We start from the raw sequence: 15,359 nt of genomic DNA, 5'->3' as shown, positions 1-15,359 counted from the left end.
AATCCACGCTCGCGAGGCAGAGAGCAAGAGGTCGCACAAAGAGAGAGAGAGAGAGAGAGAGAGAGGTTCTGTACTCATGGCTTGAAGCCCTGCTAAAGACCAACTTTGGGAGAGGCTGAGAGAGAGAAGAGATACAGCTTTCCTTCTTGGAATCTTTCCTTCCAAGATTCCAGATTTTTTGAAAAGAGTGCATGCATATTTATAAATCATTCCCTTTACTAGGAGTCTCTCTCTCTCTCTACCATATCTACACCAATAGCATAATATCTAATTTTGGGTTGACAAATAAAAACAAAACTTCTATTTTTCATTAGCAAAAAGGGTAACCATCTCTGAGGCCTCACCCCTTTGGGGCAGGCCATAAAAGAAAGAAAGCTAGAAGAAGGAAGGCGCTGTCGAAGAGAAAGAGTAAGAAGAAAAGAAAGAAGAAGAAAGGAGAAATAAGAGGGAAGGAAAGGAAAGAAGAGAAGGAAGGAAAAGAAAGCGAAAGGGAAAGGAGGAAGAAAATGGAAAAAAGAAGAAGAGGGAGGGAGCAAGGAGCCAAGGCAAAAATTGAAAATTCTGCTTCTTCTTTTGGGCTTTGCGAAGGGAGGAGGGTTTTTTCAAGCGAGGAAGGGACTTTCTTCATTGTCTTCTTCTTTTGCTTTGTCAAGGGCGAGGCAAGCCCAAGGAAAGGCTCTTGGAGCGGTGCTTTTTGACGATGAGAGCTCAAGAGAGAAAAGAGCTCGTATCCGTGCGTGCTTCGATAATGAAGGCAGGAGGAATCCTGACAACGACACCAACGAGGGTTATCCCGATCAATTTTTTGTGCCTGTCGAGGTTGTGCGGAGGACTTCGTTTGTATTAGATTTTCCTAAGCAAAGGAAAGCAAGGATTGCCCGCACTTTGGTGTCATTTCCCCTTCCCCTCCCTCTGTTCTGCTGCTCTTGTGCTTGTGTCCGCGGTGTCGAGTGTGTGTGTAGGCAAGCATGCCCCCATCGAACCAATGGTATCTTGTGGCAAAGAGCAGGAAAGAGGATCTTGGTGTGTGTGGGAAGCTGTGAAATGTGTTATGTGGTGTGTGCATGTTTGATCGTGATTTGATGCCATGTGGGCGAGTCAAAAGGTGTGCAAGCAATAGTCTGCTAGCAGGAAAGAGGACTTTGAAAGTGAATCCTAGTGGATTGGGGTGTTGTATTTATCCTGAGCTGTAGAGAGGCAAATTGTTTGTACTAGTATGTGACCCGCGCGTTGCTGCGGCTACATGTGCGTCAATTGAAGCAACCATTGTTCTCCTTCCCTTCACAGGAGGGAGGGCAAATGTGGGCAAATGCCTAAGAATCATGTGAGCTTTTATAGCTCTTCAATACACTTGTGCATCAGCCACCACTATAACTACTTTCTAGATGGCAACGTATGACAACACACAAGGTCTAAGTGCCCTCCATATTCACATCAACTAAGCACAATCTATCTTTTGGATCAACACTATGTCTACCTTTTCGAGTGTAAGATCGAACAACTAATAAAATGTAGTTACTCTCCACATTCTTGTGGATTGACCAAGGACAAATCTCCTTCTAGTTGGCCATGCCAAGCTCCAACATACTCCTCCTAATCATGGCAAGTTTGTCTCCCCCCCCCCCCCCAAACCCCCTTCTCTCTATCCATGTGTGTGCGTGCATGCGTGTTGAGTTTAAGAATTATCAGGTCTCTTGGGAATTAATTAAGTAATGGATTCCCTTCGCATGATGTCTTGTCTTAACATCCTATGTTTCTCTCTAAGGAGGCAGTGAATTTGAAATTAGGTTAGAGACGTCCTGACACAATTGATATGGGACCCTGGTGAGTGGTAGTGGCCCTCTAAATAGAGAGAAATGAAGTGTAGTTACTGTTCACATTCTTGTGGATTGACCAAGAAAAAATCTCCTTCTAGTTGGTCATGCCAAGATTCAACATACTCCTCCTAATCATGGCAGTTTGTCCCTCCCCCCTACCCCCCCTTTCTCTCTATATGTGTGTGTGTGTGTGTGTGTGTCTTGAGTTCAAGAATTATCAGGTCAATTTCAGGTCTCTTGGGAATGAATTAATTAATGGGCTCCTTTCGCATGATGTCTTGTCTTAACATCCTATGTTTCTCTCTAAGGAGGCAGCGAATTTGCGATAAGGCTAGAGACATCCCCCTCACAGAATGGATATGGGACTCTGGTGAGTGGTAGTGGCCCTCTAAATAGACTAATAGAGAGATGGTATCCTTCTTTGGATATAGTGTTTGCATTGAACAACTATTTCTTTAGATGCATTAGCATCATGTCTCACCATCCTTACTAATCAAGGCATTGGTCATAATAGCAACTCTCCCATGCTTGTCTCGTGTAGTGTTGGTCTTGCATTTGGGGCATCACAGTCAACTTAGTCATCAACTGCTATTTGTTGGCACTTAGGATGCATGTACCAGCCATGACCCAACATGCCAACATTACACCACATAGTAGTAGAAGAAACTTTGCCATTGGTATGCACAACTGATTTGGTGAGTAGTGTGTCATTTGCTTCTCAAAGGTAATATTCATGATGGGTGTGTGACCTGGGGGTGATTGCACGGCTATAGCAACTTTGTCTATAGGTGGGTAAATTTCAAAATTTACAGGTTGGATTGCACTCAATCTAGCTAGCATTCTACCAAGACTCGTCGCATGGATGTTGAGGTCTCTTGCAATTGACCATAAGCATGTTAGTAATATAAGGCGCATATTGTTTTTTTGAGTACATTTGGGCACTATTGGCACCTTAAAATGTGAGGGCAATGAAAGAAAAAAATTTCACTCAAATCGTTTCTCTTTGCAAGAGTTTTGGGCATCATGCTAAAAGAAAGGGCGTGCTGCAAAACACACACACGCACACACGCACGCATACACATACACACATGCATGTTCTTCTTTGAGAGAGCATACTGCATTCAACTATTCACATGGTTTCCCTTACCCATATTATATACCATAGCAGCCATTTGGCTTAGCTCCCACTCCCTTAAATGAGAGACAGAGCATTGAGGCACTACATAGAGGAGAATCTCTTTTTGTATGCAAGTTTTATCCCTTAACAATTTGAGAGTGCCATCATCATACCCTACATAAGTGCTCAGCTTTTGATCACATCAAACTTGCTTTACCCACATTTTAGCCCATACCATGGCCTACATACCTTTCTCTCCTAGCCACCTCATGGATTCAACTTGTCAATGGCCACTCTTATATCCATAGTCTTCAAGCATGTTACATGTTGTACTCGGTCCCATAGGTCAATTTGACCTTTAAGGATGATCTCTCTCTCTCTCTCTCTCTCTCTCTCTCTCTCTCTCTCTCTCTCTCTCTTCGTTAACCTTTGAGGTCACTGTGTCCCCCTCTCCTTGTATAAGTATGTGAGCATGCAAGCCCTTGAGTTCAAGAATCAACGTTCATCGGATAATATTTTTAGGTCTCTTGTGATCTTCTTCTTCTTCTTCTTCTCTCTCTCTCTCTCTCTCTCTCTCTCTCTCTCTCTCTCTCTCTATGCAACATGACGACTTGTTGCCAACAATGTTTGGATTGGATAAGGTTTGCCTAAACTTAATAACTGAGAGTTTAGATTAGTCGGTCTCAAGATTAACGGGTCTCAAACCACGTTAGTAGGAATAAATCTCTCTCTCTCTCTCTCTCTCTCTCTCTCTCTCTCTCTCTCTCTCTCTCAGGCTGCATGTCTAGTTTGTAGTATCAAAATGAAGCATGTGAGAGGCGAAGAGTTTGGTCGCGTGTACCAACGAGCGTACTTTCTGCTCAGTCACGAGCCGACTCTTCTCTCTCTACCTATCCAATCATGGTAGTTAAGAGCCTCGAAATGGGCATAGCCTTTCACATGGTTGACTTTTGAGGTCATCTCGGTTAGTAGGATCCTGCTCAAGATCTGTCTCATCACTCAATCAAATCAAGCATTTTATGTTCAAAAAGCCACCGATATTCTTGACTTGCAAACAAAGCTGGAAGGCTATTTAGCCGTTCCAAAGTTACTAGACTCTAAATGTAAGAAAAATGACATGGAGGCAGTTCCACAATGGAGGCACATGCATGGAGGCAGCCCTACAATAAGAGACTGGAGTCAGCATTTCTAGGGGGAGGCAAAAGGCCAACGTTAGGTATGCAACACCAAGGAGGATCCAAATGAGAAAAGGATTGCTAACTCCAAGACCAAGGCCAATACCCTCAACTGGAAATGATCATCCTCCATGCAATCACATCAGTGTTCTGGAAAAATTGTTTTTTCAAACGTACAAAATTACTTTCCTTTAATTTTCCAAAAGAGAAAATTTAGAAAATTAGGTTTACTTTGCAGGTTTTACACTATTTTTCTCAATTTTGGGGCGAGATTTCTCGTTTTCCCCTTGCCCTCAACCGGCATTTTTGAAGTTGAAAACGGCATGATATTAAGCTGAGACACTTTTTTCCCAAACATTGAATGGAAGACCCACGTTGCACGACCGTTGCCTGGAGCACTGTTGCAGTAGACAATGCCACTCGTCCCCTTTGCAGAACTCCTTTTTTCTTGCCTATGTTAGGAGTTCGAGATGTCAAAACTTGGGAAAGCTAAAAAGCTTGGATGGTCATGTTGGAGCTCTCAACATTGTAGCATCCGTTGACTGGCCGAAAAAAGACGAAGAAAGTGTGGAGACGAATGTGGGACTCTCTCTCTCTCTCTCTCTCTCTCTCTCTCTCTCTCTCTCTCTCTCTCGTGTGGAGGGCCGCACTAGGCAAAAATGGAGCTCGACGGGATCAAGGATGGCGGACAGAGGCAGTGATAGAGAAGTAGGTGCCTTAGCAAGCGCTTGTGGCGAGTGGGACATGATTGGATCCAGAGTCTTGGCGTCCTGGCCAACAGAGGATTGAGGTTGTATAAAGGTGTGGGGCTCTAGCGGAGCAGTTGTTGGCGGCCAAGGGTGTTGATAGAGGAGACTACATGAGGCCTGTTTGCGGCAACATTTGAGAAGTTATACATGAAGTAAGTGGTGGGTTGTGCTCATGATCGAGTTTAAGTTGGAGAGGGGAGGAGGGGGAGCATTCTCTGTCAAGCACCAAGGCCAATCAATGGCTCTCTCTCTCTCTCTCTCTTTCGAATATAAAAAAGACATACACACTCCTTAGCAGGACTAAATGGGATGGATCCTCTCCCTCTCCCTCTCTCTCTCTCTCTCTCTCTCTCTCTCTCTCTCTCTCTCTCTAAAACCTATGACACACACGACAGTGCCGTAGAAAATGAAACCCGATCTCTCTCTCTCTCTCTCTCTCTCTCTCTTTCTCACTCTCTCTCTCACACACACACACACACACACACACACACGCATGTTTGAGACGGACTAACTTATCGATGTGTGATACAGCTCGTTGCTCGTTATTTTCCTATGTTGTGAAATAGAACCACCCTTTACAAAAACAAAAGTAATCACCCTTCAAAATTGAAGGCTTGAGTGAAACTCCAAGGCCTTGTGAAAGAGTTCAAATAATATAAATATATAAATAGTACTAAGTATTGTCACTTTTTGAAAGGAATAGTCAAAATTAAGTCTTTTCCTTTTCTACCATCCCTGTACTTGCTACTTACCCTTCACTTTTACATTTCAAACCAAATGTTTAAAACTAAGGAGAGAGTGACACATGGATGCCCTCTCTTTCCTTGAAAATTTTAAGCTCAATTATATATAGTATATAGATTCCAAGTGTACCCCCTATCCAACTTGCTATATGTAATTTTCACATAGTGGACTCCTCGGGTGTCTACCCTATTACTTTTCTAGACAACCAGGCTATCAATTTGATTGAATTCACCCTCCCAAAACTTGTCAACATAGAGCTCTATGTATGGATCGCTAACCACCATGATAATAGTGTCATTGTATTCTACATCAACCAAGTCAAATATCAATTATATCTCGTTTGTTGAAGGCCAATTTTGTAGGTGCCATACACATTCAATATCTTGCTTCAAATGCAAAATCACATGCTTGACTCCAAGATGTCAGAAGCAAGCAAGAATTGTGGAGAAAGATTTTGACCAAATGAAATAATAGTAAGACTGTTAGTTCCCTTATCTACATGGGATAATTGACCCACTTCATATTGAGTATAAGCAGATTGGGATTACTGGCAATATCAAGAGGTATAATGTCAATAGGATCTAGAAGGAATGTGACTTGTAATGGGAGGGAAGGCTCAATATGTAGTGGTCCTATGTCATTTAATACATGAGGTGGAGAAGGTCGCTTGATATATGGCTCCTTCTTGACATTAATGGACTCTTCAACCGATTCCTTGGCTGCAAAATACAGAAAATAGCAATATAATCATACAGTGTCAAAACTTCATGGAATGAATTTTAAACATGCTTGTAATTATGATATTGAAATGTTACATGCAAAACTCTTTGATTCTTTCTAGTGAAATAATTCACGCGAAACACCCTTGTGAGCCCTACAAAGATCTTGCTTCAATCTTTTCCAAGGTGGCCAATGAAGTGCAAAAAAATGGAGATTTGCCAGTAGATTTAGCACTTGGGAGAGAGCATTGCAGATTTAGCACTTGGGAGAGGGCAATGCTCTGTGATCCTTCTTAGCTTTGTATCTATACTACAGATAAAGGGGGAGGGAATCCCCCCCCCCCCCTTGCGACGCGTCAATGCCTGCTTAATCCGACGCCCTCGCGGCAGTGGCGTCTGAGAAAAACTGAGACAGCGGGATGCGTGCAGAGAGAGAGAGAGAGAGAGAGAGAGAGAGAGAGAGAGAGAGAGAGAGAGAGAGAGAGAGAGAGAGACTCTTCTTGCGTGTGTGCTCCCCCCCTTCCATCAATGCGCATCTCTGCCCTCAGAAAACATCTCCCTTTCTCTCTGTCCGCACGGGCATCTCCTTGTCCGCCTGTATATTGAGTTCTCTCACGTTAGTCAAACATGCAGTCAGTCGGACCGTCTCCATTACCTGCTCCGCTGCACCGCCCCCAAATCAAAGCTCCCGTTCTTGCCTACCATGCTGGATTGTCGCAGTCTGCTCCATTGCGTTGCAGGAAATGTATCATCAAGCGCTGCAAGGCAATATTGTGTGGTCGAGCAAGGGGAAAGCAGTCCTAATGGAGATGCCAGGTGTGTGGGACAGCGCGAGCTTTGGTCAGATTGCGAGGGCAGAGAGAGAGAGAGAGAGAGAGAGAGAGAGAGAGAGAGAGAGAGAGAGAGAGATAATGTGTTCAACAAAAATGCGTGCCAGCTTAATATCATTCCGTTTTCAATCTCCAAAATCTCCTTTCGAGAAATTCAAGGAAAGCAAGCAACTGTCTCCTGTGTATGTTCCACCTGTCACCTCCCCCCTTCCTTTTCCCTTCCCAAAACACCATCGGATCTCCATTTATTCCCCCTATTAAACCCCTTATGCAAAATTGGCCGCGCCTACTAACAACAAAATCCCTAACAAGGAAAGGTTGGAATTAACCTGATTGAAGCTTCAAAATCTTTCACTAATTTTTTGATTGAAAATAATCAAAGAGGACAATGATGCAGCCATATATATCAATTTACTCATTTTAGCTTGTATGAAAGTGATTCAAATATACTTAGACCACACATATTGGCTCAAAATATATCTCAAGAATTTTCATATAGGAGCACTTAGCAAACATGTCAATGATAAATGAGAAACTAATTGAAAATATTATGAAACTGGGAGACAAAATGCAGTCATGAAGCTCTAAGAATCTTGACAAAAAAGTTTCCTCATTCATTAAGGTTTTGATAAAAACAATTTCAAGAAATTCACTTAGACCACGGATAAGGTCAACAATCAGACTCATTACAAACCTTACTCAAAATTCAAAACATTCTTGACAGCTTCCTCTCTGGGATGTCATCCATTGGAACACACTAATGATAGGAGTTTCCTATCAAACAAGACATCAGCAGTGGATGCAAAATGAAGCTTAATGATGTAATCAGCTTAAAGGCCCATGACATTTGAAGGCTTTGACATGGGCAGAGAAACTAAGGATGAGATTTCTACTTAGGGGTTGATGAAGAATCATATCCTGCCTGGAGATGATATGGTCAACAAGTTTGCAAAACACACTGTCCTCAAAAAAGTAAAGAAATTATGAATGAGCTTCATGTGTGGCGAGTATTCACTTGGAGGGCATTAATAGCAGGACATGCCCAACATGGTTGTGGCAAGAAAGTTGTGGGTTTTTTGGTAGCAAATGCAAATTTATTTTTTTTCTCTAGTTGAAATCACATATGCATGTACCTTTAAGGCCTTTGGCATTGCACAATATGTTGACATGGCTTGATGGTGCCTTGGTCAAGAGGTATTGCGAATGGTGCATCCTCACTAAAGTAAAGACTAAGAAAGTGCACATTAGCAAGGTAAGATCAAGATTTAAAGTGCAGGCCCAAACACCACCCAAAACCAACCAACCACCCCCCCCCCCCCCCCCCCCCCAAAAAAAAAAAAGTCTTTTTTCATTTGTTTTATAAGGAATCTAGTAAGATCCTCTCTTTGCGTTGAAGGTAAAACTCAAGCAATGCAATATATTTTTTTAAGGCAAGGCATCGTGCCTTGGAAGAAAATGGAGGAGGAGAAGGTCGCGTGGAGGAGAGAGAGAAGAGTCGGGTCAACCTGGGGATGCTCGGGCAGCCCAAGTGTCAGGACGTCCGAGAGAGAGAGAGAGAGAGAGAGAGAGAGAGAGGGGCAGGCGTTATCCTTGATTGTTGCGGACGTCCTGCACGTTGAGGAGATGAGCAACGCTCTGTTTCAGTTCTAGAGCTGGGCCTCGTTAGGCTGGATCATTTTCTAAGGCGATCATGGTGATATTGGGGGGCCAGAATATATCGTCTAGTAGACGGAGTGATCACGCAAATGACGAGCTTGTTGGGACGGAGCCACACGCAACGCAGGGGGGTAGAGGTCGGAGGACCGACACGTGCAGGAGGGGGAGACAGAGCTCACAGGAGCGGCAGGTGCAGGAGGGAGAGACGGGGCACAGGGGCAGTGGTCAGAGTTGTTGCCTTGCAGGCGAGGGAGACAGAGCTCACAGCAGCGACAGGTGCAGGAGGGAGAGACGAGGCACACGGGCAGTGGTCGAAGCTAGTGCCTCACGTGTGCACCGGCTACAACTCGCTCATTTCATTTAAGACTTGACTTCGTGGCGGATCCGCTCCAAAAATTAATTAATAAGAACCCGCTTAGACCCCGAGGAGTATACACCATTTCCATTAATTATTTTGAATCCAACAATTTTTTCACCCACCAACTTAAGACCCTTTTTATTCAGAATTTGCTTTGCCGTGAACTCTATCATGGTGGGCTTGAGCCTAAACAAAGAGAGCTCAGGGGAGGAAAATACCCTATGGCAATAGTTTGACATTGGGGAGGAGTTTGTTACAGTCAAAGAGTTTCAAAATTGAATCTCAAAAACAAAGGAAAAGATTGCAGTGTGAACTCACTTATTATCAAAGTAGGGCGTACAATACATTTGCATTGATAATTTTAAAAGGTTAAAGCAAGACGCAATGCTCAAAAAATCTAGGGAAACGGCTAGCATCCTAGCCGTCTCGGATTGCTTTTAACCTTGTGGCCTTTGCAAGGCTTCATAATGAGAAACCCATTTGATTGCCTTCCACGAGAAACCCATTTGATAAGCATACATAGGCCTAGCGGCCCCTCAGGACTATATACACATGCACATTTAAGAAGCTCGTTCATGGGATCGATGACGTGGAATTGGGGCGCGATCGGTGAGACGATCTGGATTGTCGGCATGGCGAGGTCGGGTTCAGGTTAGGAGGTAAACCCTGGCGACAAATGGCGGGACGACGTGGCGTCGGGCGGGTGATGTGGCCTTGGGCGACGAGGTGCCACGTGGATATAGGGACAGGTGGGTGGCCGGGACGGCTTTTCGTGCGTGGACAATGATTGTGAGTTAGGGCGCCGAAAGGGATTGCTTCATGCAAGGTGGGGTGGCGGGCCGGTTTCATATTTGAATTGGGAAAGGTCGTGCAACAGAGCAGGTGTAGGGGTAAACCCGGGCTTCTGAATAGGGGGGGTAGGCGGGTGTTTTGTGTTGACGAAGATGCACGCCTCCACCAGTGGAGGGGCAGCGGATGGGGGGCCTTGGGGGAGGGATCTGAATGGGTTGCTCTTGCAGCTACAAGGCAATGAGAGCTTTGGGGAGCTTGATGATGCTTGGAACGAGTCCGAGGGGGGGGCGGTTGGCGCTTCGGATGGAAACTCAAGTGATATGGATGAGGTGGAAGAGTTCTTTGAAGAGCATCAAAGTGGGTTTGGATGCATTTTCTTTTGCATCAACTAGGTACTTTACTTTTGATAGACAAACATACGGGCTTATGATAGCTTCTATCGAAACTGGCCAAACGATTACCATAAGTGCCCTCAAAGCCCATGACAAGCGAGGTGTGCTAGACTTGAAAAAATGGGCAAGAATGAGGGATTCACTCCACGTAATGGTTGACCAAGGTGGATCTTCGCGTCTTGTTATTGGGAATGGAAAGTTGATTGCATGTATAGAAGATTGGGAAAGCATTGTTTCCGCATGCCACTCAAACGACCATTTATGCTTGCGGGCAACGATGGCATCCATTGCATGTACATGGTGCACAAGTTTAGACAGCATGGAATCCCACTTGCTTATGTGAAGGAGTTTTTGGACTTGTGTGTTTGTGCATCGTTGCCCGGGTTGGGGGAATTGGAGAAGCATGACACCACTTCCACAGAAAATTGCCCGGGTTTACAAGACAGACAAAAGAGTCCCGGCAAGGATGAAGGTGGTGTTGAGGAACATACAGCGTTGATGGATGATATTCAAAATGTGATCAACGCTATTGCCATCAAGCACAAGGCTAGATTGGTAGAGCGGCAATCATCGTCGTCGAGGGGCTTCATTCAACTTGTGTGTCATCGCAATGGGGAGGCACGAAGAAAGGGCCACGATCATCGAAGATTGCGCACATCAAAGAAGTGTGGATGCCCGTTTACTATCGTCATTCAACGTGTCTATGATACAAAGGAAAGTGTAAGGATAAGGGTTCATGTTGGGCACAAAGGTTATGTGCCGAGATCACGTGAGGATCTTTATCACTTGCCGGTGCATCCTACTGTGAGGAAACGATGCATGGAAGATTTGTTTGACGTTGGAACATGTTGCCATGTCGCAAAGATGAGTGTCTCCAAGGAGCTATTTCACTTCAATATGGAATTGTCGATAGAGCAAGTGTCACATAGATTCTTCATGATACCAAAGGAAATTCAAATGATGGCATATCAGCTCCGATCCGAAGGTAAATAAAGCCCTGAATGTCTCCTTGCTGGGATAATCATAGGTTTGTATGGGCTTATCTGTCATGGTGCCTGGGTTTATTTTGGGGTAGTGCTTGGGTTTATTTATTACTTTGCCTGGGTTTATCTGTCAGATTCATTTAAGACTTGAGTTTAATTGACTGCTTTTGTTTAGGGAGGCTAGGAAGCGATGACTGGTCTTCAATGTACCAGGAGGCTCTAATATTAAAAGAACAAAACAAAGTTCTCTATTGTCAACCCTACAACCCGGATGCCTTTGATGAGATGGAAAGGCCATTCATACTCATTATTCAGGATGATTGGATGCTCGGCATGTGCTTGCGTTTCTCAACAAACAATGCTTGGGCAATAGACTCCACATTCAAAACAAATGTTTTTGGGATGCCACTCTATGCAGCCGTATTGCCAAATCAAAATGGAATTGGTTTACCCTTGTGGTTTATGTTGTGCACACATGATATAGGAACATCTCAAGAAAGCATTGCTTTGCAAGTGACACTAAGGCTTGTGTTCCACAGAATGAACAACATTCGCCCTCGAGCATTGGTGATTGACAAGTGTATGACTTCATTATTGGCCATCAATAAAGTTGTTCATGCTGATCAATCTTGTTGGGAGGTGGACAAAGATGGGACAACTCAACAAGTTGCATGTACTGTCTTGCTATGTTGGTTCCATACCAAGAAAGCATGGGTGGAGCACTTGCTTCCACAGGTTTGTAATATGGTTTTGTATATGTGTACGTGGGTTTATCTGCATGTTAGAGGTTTATCTGTTAGTGCTTGGGTTTATTTGTTAGTGCCTAGGTTTATTTGTCAGGTGCCTGGGTTTATTTGTCTATGCTTGGATTTATTTGTTTGTGCCTGGGTTTAACTGTCAATGCCTGGATTTATTTGATGGTGCCTAGGTTTATCTGTCAGTGTCTGGGTTTATCTGTCAGTGCCTTGGTTTTTCTGTGTGTGAGAGCTTATCTGTGTGGACCTGGGCTGATATGGGTGAACTATAGATTATCTCGTATATGTTTCTTGATATTCCTGTCCACTTTTTTTGCAGGCTCCTAAGGAGATGTGTGAAACCCTATATGCATCAATGGAAAATCTAATGCAATGTGGTACAGAGGACAACTTCGAGGATCGGTATGCCCAGTTGTTGATAGAATGTGAAGGCCACCCTAATATTGTAAGGTATATCTACAATGGTTGGGCCACAAAGGCATGCATTTGGCGACGAATGTGGCCAAAATACGGTCGTTTATTTCCACATGTGCATGTGGACACTACCAATTTGGTCGAGCGACTATGGCAATATGTGAAATACACGCTTCTAGATGCAAGGATCAATCGACCAGCCTTGGATTTATTGCATGCCCTGGTGGGTGACTCCAACACTGGGACACGAATGGGTGGCACTGCTATCGAGTTCTTTCGTCAAAAGCAAGAGATTGGTATAATATTTTCTTTTCAAATTAATCAAAGCAAAGGCAATGGGTTTTTCTATGACTGCCTAGTAGAATTATTTGTTTGCATGAAGGCTTGCATTTGTGCCTGGGTTTATAGTATGGTATAGGTTTATATGGTTGCCTGGGTTTATCTGTGTCTAGATTGCTTCTGAAGCTGATCACTGTATATTTTGTGTAGTTGACTCTGGAAAGCACAACATTTATGGAAATGATCGGTTGTAGACCACAAGACTTGAACGAGGTGAAGAAATCTTAAGGAGATATGCAAATGACCCATCGACGATTCAAGTTATCGATGAAGCTGCACTCTTATTTAAGGTCTTGAGCATGTCATCCACAGGGGCATGGTATCAAGTTAGTATATAGTCGGCATATTGTGACTGCCCAGATTGGTTTAGCAACTGCAAGCATCTGTATGGAATGCGACTCATCTTAAGGGACTTCTTTTCTCATATTAGCCAAATTCTACCCATCATTGACACAGCTCGAGAGCTAGTCATGGAGCACGATCCTGAACAGTTTGAGGATACTACCATCGATGTAGAGCCTCCTCCAACACAATTTTTGACCCAATGCATTGACGAGCTAAAAGCACTCTTGCACAACATTGAAGAGGGCATTCCATCATATAGTGACTCAAAGATCTTGTCATTGGTGGGGCAAGTGCGAGCAACATATGTTGGCCTCTTTGCTCAAAGAGCACCCATGGAGATCGATTTGCCAAAGAAGGGAAGTGTAACACAAGTACACGCACATGTAACTGCCACTCGACTTGGGCATGGCCAACCTAGGCCAGAAGGAGTAAATATGCAAATCACGGTGCCCACACGGCCTGCTAGACAAACGGGTGCCTTGCCGCATAAGCATCAAAGGGGCCGTAAGCGAGTTCGGTTTTCTTCGCAAAGGCGGGTTTACTGTCATCATTGTTGCGTAAAGACTTTCTTGGTGGACGAGGGGGTCGATACATGCCACACTTGCAATGCATTGTTGCCTATGACTCCACGGCTAAGAGCTCAAGAAAAGCTAGGAGCATTGATAGGCCGACAAGCCTTGTTGTTTCATGGGTCTGATGCTTATGAATGCCTTGTTACATTCATGGTATGCGGACCAAACAATGACGATGAGCGTTTGTTTGACTTGAAGTTCAATGATGGGGAAACCATGCATGTAGTATTGGCATCAACTCATCGAATGTACTTTTGTAAAACCCTGCAGTAAACATCTTCCTCTTGCCTTGCTGTTTTGCCCGGGTTTATCTGTATCCCATGTTTGGTTATTTGTACTATTTTTGGACCTCTCAATCACCTACCATATCTTTTCACCTGAAACTGAGCAGTAAACATCTGCCTCTTGTCTTGCTGTTTTGCCCGGGTTTATCTGTATCCCATGTTTGGTTATTTGTACTATTCTTGGACCTCTCAATCACCTACCATCTCTTTTCACGTGAATAAGGCAAGTTTTAAACTTATTATTATGGTGGTAAAGGAGTGGACTATTCTTACTTTGTACAACTTGATAGGCTTTTTGTTTTTGTTTCAATCAACCTTATACCTGTTTTGGGTTTTGCTCAACCTATCGGCACTACTTCTTGTCTTGTGATGGAGAATTTTGACTCATTACCTTCCCTAAAATAATTTTCGATACCTCTGCTTTATACACTTAATTCCATACCTATTTTAATTGACCATGGGCTACCTCTTTATGTGGCAGTTCATTCTCGATGCCCTCTTAGGATTGTATTTCTTGTGCAACTATTAGGTGTATAGTTTTTCTCAACTTTGATAGAGATTGTAGTGTCTATATAGCTGCACAAGAACTACAATAATAAATTTTTACGTTAATATTAGACTAATTAGGTTCACACACACACACACACACACATACACACACACACAGAGAGAGAGAGAGAGAGAGAGAGAGAGAGAGAGAGAGAGAGAGAGAGAGAGAGAGAGAGAGAGAGAGAGAGAGAGAGAGAGAGAGAGACTATCAACATAGTTTAGTTGTAGAAATGTATGTGATGCAAGTGGAGAAGAGATTTTTCCTTCTAGTATGATTGTCTTATACTCTTGGAAGCATCTTCCTTTCCTCTTTCTACCATCATCATTGTGGATTTTCACTACGAGCACTAATACTACTACGACTACTAATAGCTTAGGCACAATGGCAATGTCAATGTTTTTTTTGAAACTTGTCCAAGGAAAACCAAATGCATGACTAACGCACCAAAACATAAAACACGATGAGGCCTCATAAAACATTGGATGATTTTTCATGTGTGTGTGTGTGTGTGTGTGTTTGAGAGAGAGAGAGAGAGAGAGAGAGAGAGAGAGAGAGAGAGAGAGAGAGAGAGAGAGAGGCTTTCAAACCATATGGTGAAATTTTCCATGATACCAAACAACACAACTTGCAAATACAACTTGAATGACAGCTTGCAAATACAACCACAAAATCTACGCACTTCACAAGCTTTCACACATACCATGGATGTCTACCCAAGGCACACTATTCAAACTATGAAGCAACTTAATTTCATAGCTTAAGCCAAGA

At 43.5% G+C, this 15,359-nt stretch overlaps 1 pseudogene; it reads left to right on the top strand.

Moving 5' to 3' along the window:
* Nucleotides 1–10,109: 10,109 nt before the first annotated feature.
* On the top strand, nucleotides 10,110–11,122 carry LOC147449454 (uncharacterized; annotated as a pseudogene).
* The last annotated feature ends 4,237 nt before the right edge of the window (nucleotides 11,123–15,359 follow it).

This window comes from Adiantum capillus-veneris, chromosome 10 (genome assembly GCF_014529385.1).
Source record: "Adiantum capillus-veneris isolate H3 chromosome 10, ASM1452938v2, whole genome shotgun sequence".
NCBI classification, from domain to species: Eukaryota; Viridiplantae; Streptophyta; class Polypodiopsida; order Polypodiales; family Pteridaceae; genus Adiantum; species Adiantum capillus-veneris.
This window is presented reverse-complemented; position numbering and strand designations above follow the sequence as displayed.